Here is a 7,924-nt window from a genome sequence, read left to right as displayed (position 1 = left end):
GCATGTTCATATAAGGAGATAATTAAGTCCCTTCAGGAATATCTTCCTCATACATTTTAATAGCTTTATCCTCACTCTGGATTTTTAAAATAATAATCCAACTCACTATTATCATTTTAAAAAACATTTTTATTAGTTTATAAAGTTGTATGGAGATTTTATTGTGACATTTCCATATACGCATATATAAAGTACTCTATAGTTTTGTTCATACCCTCTATTGTTCTCTCTCTTCTTCTTCCCCCTTCTTAAAAATGACTTCAACAGATTGCACATCCCTACATACATAGAAAGTACATCAAGTATATTCACCTATCTACCCTCTTCATTTACCCTTCCCCTCTCACCTCTCACTAGTGCCCTCCCCTTAATATGAACTATTCTACATTCCTGTTCGTCACCTTGTGGGGTGGGGTTTTGCCTTGGAATTTTACCTGTAAATATATTGTACTTTATCTTTACTTTCCAGGTGCTATTAATATTTGTTGTTTAGTTTAGGTTGAATTCCTTAAAATTATTTGAGAAGTAGTTTTTGTGGAAGCTGATTATCCAAAGAAAGTTGTTTGTATTTCTATAAGGAAAGTTTATATTTTTACAGTGTTCTTGAACTACTGAATTATCCTCACTTTCTAATTGTTCTTTTTAATAGCCCAATGCTATATTTGTCTGGAACCCAGATTAGTTTTTGGTCACTTAATTTATTCTTTAGTATACTGGATTAATTCCTATGTTCTAAAACATATTTCTAAGATATTTAATTTATAATTCAAAATGAAACACAATAACACTGGTTTATGTTAAAATCATCAGATGTACAAGTGATCTAAGTAACTGCAGTATATTGTATGAATTGGAAATAGATAATGATGGCTTTGCAAAATCAATACAAGGCCATGAATTTTGGCTTATAATAAATATTCTTTCTCACAGATGAGGAAACACAGATAGCACAAGCAGAAAGTGATGCTAAACCACTAAATGCCTATTCTTCATAGCTGATGAAAGATGAAAACAAACTTGTATATGGCAGATGCTCTGTAAGTTCACAGTTTAAAAGTGAGAGATGGTTTATTAACCTGGAAAAAAACATTTAACATGCTAAGATCAAGTAGGAATTGATTGAAGGAGACAATGAGATAGCAATCAATTAATAATAGTTATAATGAAACTATTCTTTAGTCATATATTGCATCCTTGAGATCACAAATTACAGATCCTAAAATAACTGATAGCTAATTTTCATGTAAAAGGGTCTTTCTATAGGCCCTAAATATCTAAAAGCTGGTTTTCTTGTGACAGCTACATAACAAGTATTGAAAGCGTCTGGACTAAAGTACTTACTTTCTCATTGTCTTCTTCAATTCTTCATGGCTTTGTATTGATTTTGCATAATATTAATCCTTAGATCTTAAGATGTGTTGGTGAACTATCTACTTTAAATAAGTGTGAATTTTCCTAAACCACACGGTTTAGGTCATCCTGTAGCAATATGCCTGGATGACTTTGCAATGGAAAAAAATATAGATACAAACATGGTATTATTAGATGCTGACATTTCATGTACTTTAATCTCTAGAAACCAGAAGTCCTCTATGGTACACCAGTTATTGTAGGATTTGTGGAGGTTGGAGGATGAATGGCGTTTTACCCAATTTTGTTTCACATGGCTGTGTGGTACCAAAAACCACACTGTGTTCTTTCTTCATTTGCAAAATGTGTATTAGAAACAGATGAACTTAGTGACTACAGAATTCTACATTGCTTCTTGACCGATGGAGCAAAGACCACTTGTTCCACAATGTCATTACCTTCACTTTCATGAAGTGAAAATGTCAGCCTCCTTCATGGTCCTTCAACTCCATGTTTTATCTCCTTATCTGTATGAGACAGCTGCAAGCTCCAGGCATTTGCTTTCTCAATAGGCTCTATGCCTTGTATGTAGTTGACATATGATCTTATGAGTAGCATTAATAGAGAAATTCAGGCTCATCTGAATTTTTCTTTCTCTTTCTCTCTCTCTCTCTCCCTCTGTCTCTCTTTTTGGAATCTTGGGTCATCAAGTTCTGAAGGTCATGGTTACTCTCCAACACTAGGACTTCAAATATTTGGATGTTTTTTGAGTCCAATTTGGATAACTATTCCTGGCAGTTCGTTTCAGGAATTTTAAAATGCCAATAAAATTACTTTTTTGTATAAAAGTAAGTAGCAGTGCATCTGTTCTTAGTTGCTGATTAGCAGAAGTTCCTGTTTGGATATCACATGGATGCTCTAAATCCACTGAGTATTGGCTGAGTTGTCTCCCTGCACTGTGACTGCCATCACACCATCTCTGTAGGGTCTTACAGTTCTTGCCAGTATTTGTCTGCAAGCTGCTACTTTTGAGTAGGGCCAAGGAAAGCAAAGGCTTAAAGTAGGTCCAGGTTGCAGCTCAAGCTACCCTACCACTTGCGTCCTTATGACTCAGCACACCTAAATATACTAGAAAGATCTATGGCAAATAGACACTGTATGGAGCTTCTGGCAATCACTTATAAGGTCTCTAGTGTTTTGGAATAAGTCATGTTGTCTTCTGCAAACAACATACTCTTCATTTCAATGCAGCTGAACATTTGGAACAGCTGAAATATGGAACACATGATGATTGTACAACAAATATTTATTTGAACCAAACTAATCATGATGAAATGTGTGTTGCTAAATCAGTGAACCTTACAATTTGATATGAACTGTAGCATTTCATGGTAAAATACAAATACTGCATAGCAGTCAGTTCCCAAAAAGGTTCCAGTCAATAGCACAAATAGCACAGCCTCTAGGCCATCTGCTTTCATTGCTTTACAGCCTCTTCCTTAACCCGCATTTCATGAGGGATTCCCTATCGTGTATTAATGAGCAGGGAACCATGCAAGTCTGAATTACAAATGGCTTTATATGCTTTGCAGGCACCTTCCAGAAGGGGTGGGTTGCTGCCTTACATCCACACTCAAGAATACTCTCCCTCAAGTTTATTCCTAGTAGGCATATGTCTGGGTATCATATTTGGTTGTAGAAAAAATGATTGACAAACTTGTACATAGCTGGGCCACCTGGGAAATTAAAAATTGTTTCACTGACTGGTGAGGACCTCACAAAGATGAAGTTAAGAAAATTTGTGGCAAGGAGATCACAAGGATATGTGAATGAACCTTGTCTTAGTCTGTTTTCTATTGATATAACAAAGTGACTGAGACTGAGTAATATACAAATAATAGAAATTTATTCATCTCATAGTGGAGCCTGGGAGGTTCAAGAGGATGGTGCTGCCACCTGTTCAGCATCTGGAGATGCTTCTTGCACTGTCATAACATGGCAGAGGTTGTTAAATGGTGAGATAGAAGGCTAGCTCAAATATCTCCTCCTGTTTTCATAAAATTGCTAATTCATTCTTTGAGGCCCTACCTTCATGACCTCCTCATATCCACATTTCTTCCCAAAGGCTCCACCTGCAAATACCACTGACATGATCTTGAGGGTTAAGTTTCCAACAGGTTAACTTTGGGAAACACATTCAAACCATAGCAGACTTCTCAAGTTGGGCACATTTATGTCCTACATAAATGTCACAATAGGTCATTTATTATTAGAAGATAATCTCAACCATGTAAATATGATGAATTGTTTGGTGGATGTCAGAAACCCACACTCTATCCTTTTGTTGTTACTCAATGGATCTGTATATAAAATGGTCACAGTGGCAGAGATTAAGGTTGTAGAAGTTGTTTCCAGTGCCCTGCCAATGTGCCTTGTGCCCTTCCTTTGGATGACTTCAAACTGAAAACAAATTCTGCTTCAGGGCCTAAATATTTTTTTCTGATAATTTTCTCCATACATATATCAGACCAGAATTGTCTGGAAAAGAATGCTACTGAGAATAGGCTTTGACTAATGACTGATGGGAGACAATCACCTCATCTTCCTAATATTAAGATAGATCAGTCTGAAGTGAGTATTTAATGCTTTTCCTCAGAATTTCCCCTTGCATTAAGCCCTATTTGCCCATTTTGGTTGCTGGATTAGTAACTCATCCCTCACGGGCTAGCTGCCTCTTTGCCCTGTATCGATTCACCATTACAATGCTTGTTTTTCTGTATCTAACAAATAAACCTCTTGAATTAAAATCATTTTATTAGTGTCTGCTTCCAGTGGAGTCAATGTTGTTTTGATACTACTACTTCTGAATAGAGGTCAACCTACTGTGAATTCCTCATAATGTGTTTTTCCTTATAATGATTATCCTAGACCCTGTCCATCACATAGAGAATGGTAAGATATCCTCACAGAATAAAAAGATGTTTGCTGTCTAAACTAAATTCTTATTTCAGCACCATACTTGGGGCTTTACAGAATGCCTTATTCATTGACATGGCATCATCCAAAACATTGAGTCTGACCAAAGGCATACTCTGGAATTAAGACAGTGACTTACAAACCTAGAGTCTTACTCTGTGCTCCACTAAGAAGTTACATTAGGTTGTTGATGACATATAGCATAAACTAAGAGATAATATTATGAGACAGGGATGCTATAGAAAAGGTTTAATGTATGTTTCAGATGAGTGACCAGTGAACTGATAGCCAGAATTCACAGGTTGAAAAACAATAGATGGAGGGATTCCAAGATGGTGGCTAGCAGGAGGAAGCAGAAAGTGTGCCTCCTAAAGTAAAATCTTGGAGAGACACTGGAGATACACGTTACAGGAAAAACCACTGAAAAGAGGCAAAACTTTGACTCCTCCACACCTCCAGCCTGCACATAGCATCTCCACTTCACGTTAAGTGGAGAAACCAGGAGGGCTTCCATGCTGCCACCAGACAGCAGTGCCCAGACAGCTTGGGAAGACACAGACCACAAGGTGAGCTAAGCAACACATGGTACTCCCATAGACAACCCTGGGCCAGATCAGCATAGCCCCCTGGACAGACTGACCCCCACCCAGGGAAAAAAGAAAAAAAAATGAATAATAAGCAATAACAAGAAAAAAGACACGTAGCAAAGAGGGCGGAGCACCCTGAGCACCGAAGAGGTGGGGAGGGGAAATCCCTCACAACAAGCCAGCTGGAGAAGACAGGAGCAGCAGCACACACCCAGCAGTCAGGAGGGGGAAAGCTTGTAAAAGTGGTGGTGGGAAGAAAACTCCACAGGAGAGGGAGGAAGACCCACTTCCCATGTGAACTGTAAATAAACATGCAGACCTGAGAAAGTTGGTGCAGTGTCACCTCCCCCAGTGTGCTTGGAAAGGGGAAAGCTTGCAGCAGTGGCGGTCGTGCCAAGGAGAACTCTAAGTAAACAAGCCTGAGGGGCTAGGTGAGTGCTAAGCTTACTCCTGAGATCTGCATAAATAAAGCCTCCAGCAACAGCAGGCTGACAGCAGCGGGCAGGTGAGTGACAGCCTCAGATAGCCATTCACAGAACTGTCTCAAGACTTTTTTCTTTCTTCCTTTGATGAGACAACAACTGAACTACACCTGCATGCTGAAAAACTTACTGAAACTGTAATGCATTTGAACTTGGGACACTTTATGGTGTTTTTTTGTTTGTTTTGTTTTGTTTTCCCCTTTGATGAGACAACACAGAACTACTTCTGAGCCACCATCTCCAGGATTGGAGGCTGAGGGACTAACACCAAAATTATTAAGACTGAAACTTTATTGCATTTGAACTTGGAGATTTTTTTTTTCATTTATTTATTTTTTATTTTATTTTCTCAATCCTCTCTCTGTCTCTCTAATGACTATTCAGCTTACTGTTGAATAGTACACTATCTCTCCCTGTTTATATCTTTGAAACTTTTTTTGTTTGTTTCTTTGTCTTGTTTTTTTCTATTTGTTTATTTTTTTCCCTTTTTCTTTAACTTCTTTGATTTCCATCTCTTCTAACCCTTCCATTCTAAATATCACCATTGTTATTATTACAAGCTAGAAAATACTTAATTGCACACAGTACAGGGACAATAACAACACCAAGGGCAATGACGGGAAGACAGAAAAAACAGAGAAACCAGTTTTCCCACAGCAAAAAATTAGTACAGGAACCAGAGGGAAATAAAGAAAACAGATACTCAGATCCAGACTCCAACAAAATGAAGATAAAATATGCCAAAGAACCCAATGAAGCCCACAAGAATAATCTAAAAGAGAAATACTACAGATACTCAATGAGAATTTTATAGAGATGATACGGGATATGGTCAAACAAAATGGACAGGAGACACTCAAGATATTCCAAGAAAACAAAAATAGAGAATTTGAAAAAAGCACAAAAAGAAATGAAAGAAACCATAGAAGCACTGTATAAACACCAAAGTGAAACAAAAAACACAATTAATAATGAGATAAATGACCCCAGTACAAAAATAGACAACATTAAAGAGGAAACAACCCAGGATATGGAAAACCTCAGAAAAAAGAATGAAACAGAATTGCAAAACAAAATGGAAGACCAATCCAGCAGAATAGAACAAACAGAAGACAGAATCTCAGAACTTGAAGATGAAATGGTAATTAAAGGAAAAACTGAAGACCTATTAGTTAAACAACTCAAGACCTGTGAAAAGAAAATGCAAGAACTCACCGACTCCATCAAGAGACCAAACCTGAGAATCATGGGCATTGAAGAAGGAGAAGAGGTGCAAGCAAAGGGAATGCATAATATATTCAACAAAATAATAACAGAAAATTCCCCAAATCTAGAGAAATCTATTCCCATACAGATGCAAGAGGCCTCCAGAACACCAAACAGACCAGACCAAAGTAGAACTACCCCAAGGCATATTATCATTAAAACAGCAAATAAAGAAACCTGAGAAAGAATATTGAAGGTTGTAAGAGAGAAAAAACAAATAACGTACAAAGGTAAACCCATCAAAATCACAGCAGACTTCTCAACAGAAACATTAAAAGCAAGAAGAGCTTGGGGTGAGATCTTCTGGGCACTGAATGGAAATAACTTCAAACCTAGGATACTCTACCCAGCAAAACTATCATTGAAAATAGATGGAGTAATAAAAGTCTTCCATGACAAGCAGAAACTAAAATAATATGTGACTACAAAGCCACCACTACAAAATATTCTTCAAGGGATTCTGCATGCAGAAAGTGAAACCCAACATAACCATGAAAGGGCAGGCAGCACCAAACAACAGGAAAAGAAAAAGCAAGAAAGTAGAGAGGAACCTCAACTTGGGTACACTCAATCAAACCTTCAAATAACTAAGACAACTAAATGACAGGATTCATCATATACCTATCAGTACTAACACTTAATGTTAATGGACTTAATTCTCCCATCAAAAGGCACTGTTTGATGAAATGGATCAAAAAGGAAGATCCAACAATTTGTTGCTTACAGGAGACCCATCTCAGTGATAGAAATAAGGATAGGCTTAGGATGAAAGACTGGAAGAAGATTTACCAAGCCAATGATCCCCCAAAACAGGCAGGAGTAGCAATACATATCTCTGACATGTAGACTTCAAACCTACATTGATCATATGAGATAAAGAAGGACATTCCATACTAATAAAAGGGGAAATAGACCAAAAGGAAATAACAATTATCAACCTATATGCACCCAATTTCATCAAACATACCCTGAAGGACCTAAAAGCATATATTAACTCCAACACAGTGGTTGTGTGAGACTTTAACACCCCATTATCATCAATAGATAGGTCATCCAAACAAAAAGTCAATAAAGAAATCCAAGATCTAAAATATACAATAGGTCAAATGGACCTACTTGATGTCTACAGAACATTTCATCCAACTTCTACACAATATACATTCTTCTCAGCAGTCCATGGTACCTTCTCTAAAATGGATCATATCCTAGGGCACAAAGTAAGCCTCACCAAATATAAGAAAATTATACCATGCATTCTATCTG

The sequence above is a fragment of the Castor canadensis genome, chromosome 13 (assembly GCF_047511655.1).
Source record: "Castor canadensis chromosome 13, mCasCan1.hap1v2, whole genome shotgun sequence".
Taxonomy (NCBI): Eukaryota; Metazoa; Chordata; class Mammalia; order Rodentia; family Castoridae; genus Castor; species Castor canadensis.
Note: the sequence above shows the minus strand (reverse complement) of the source record.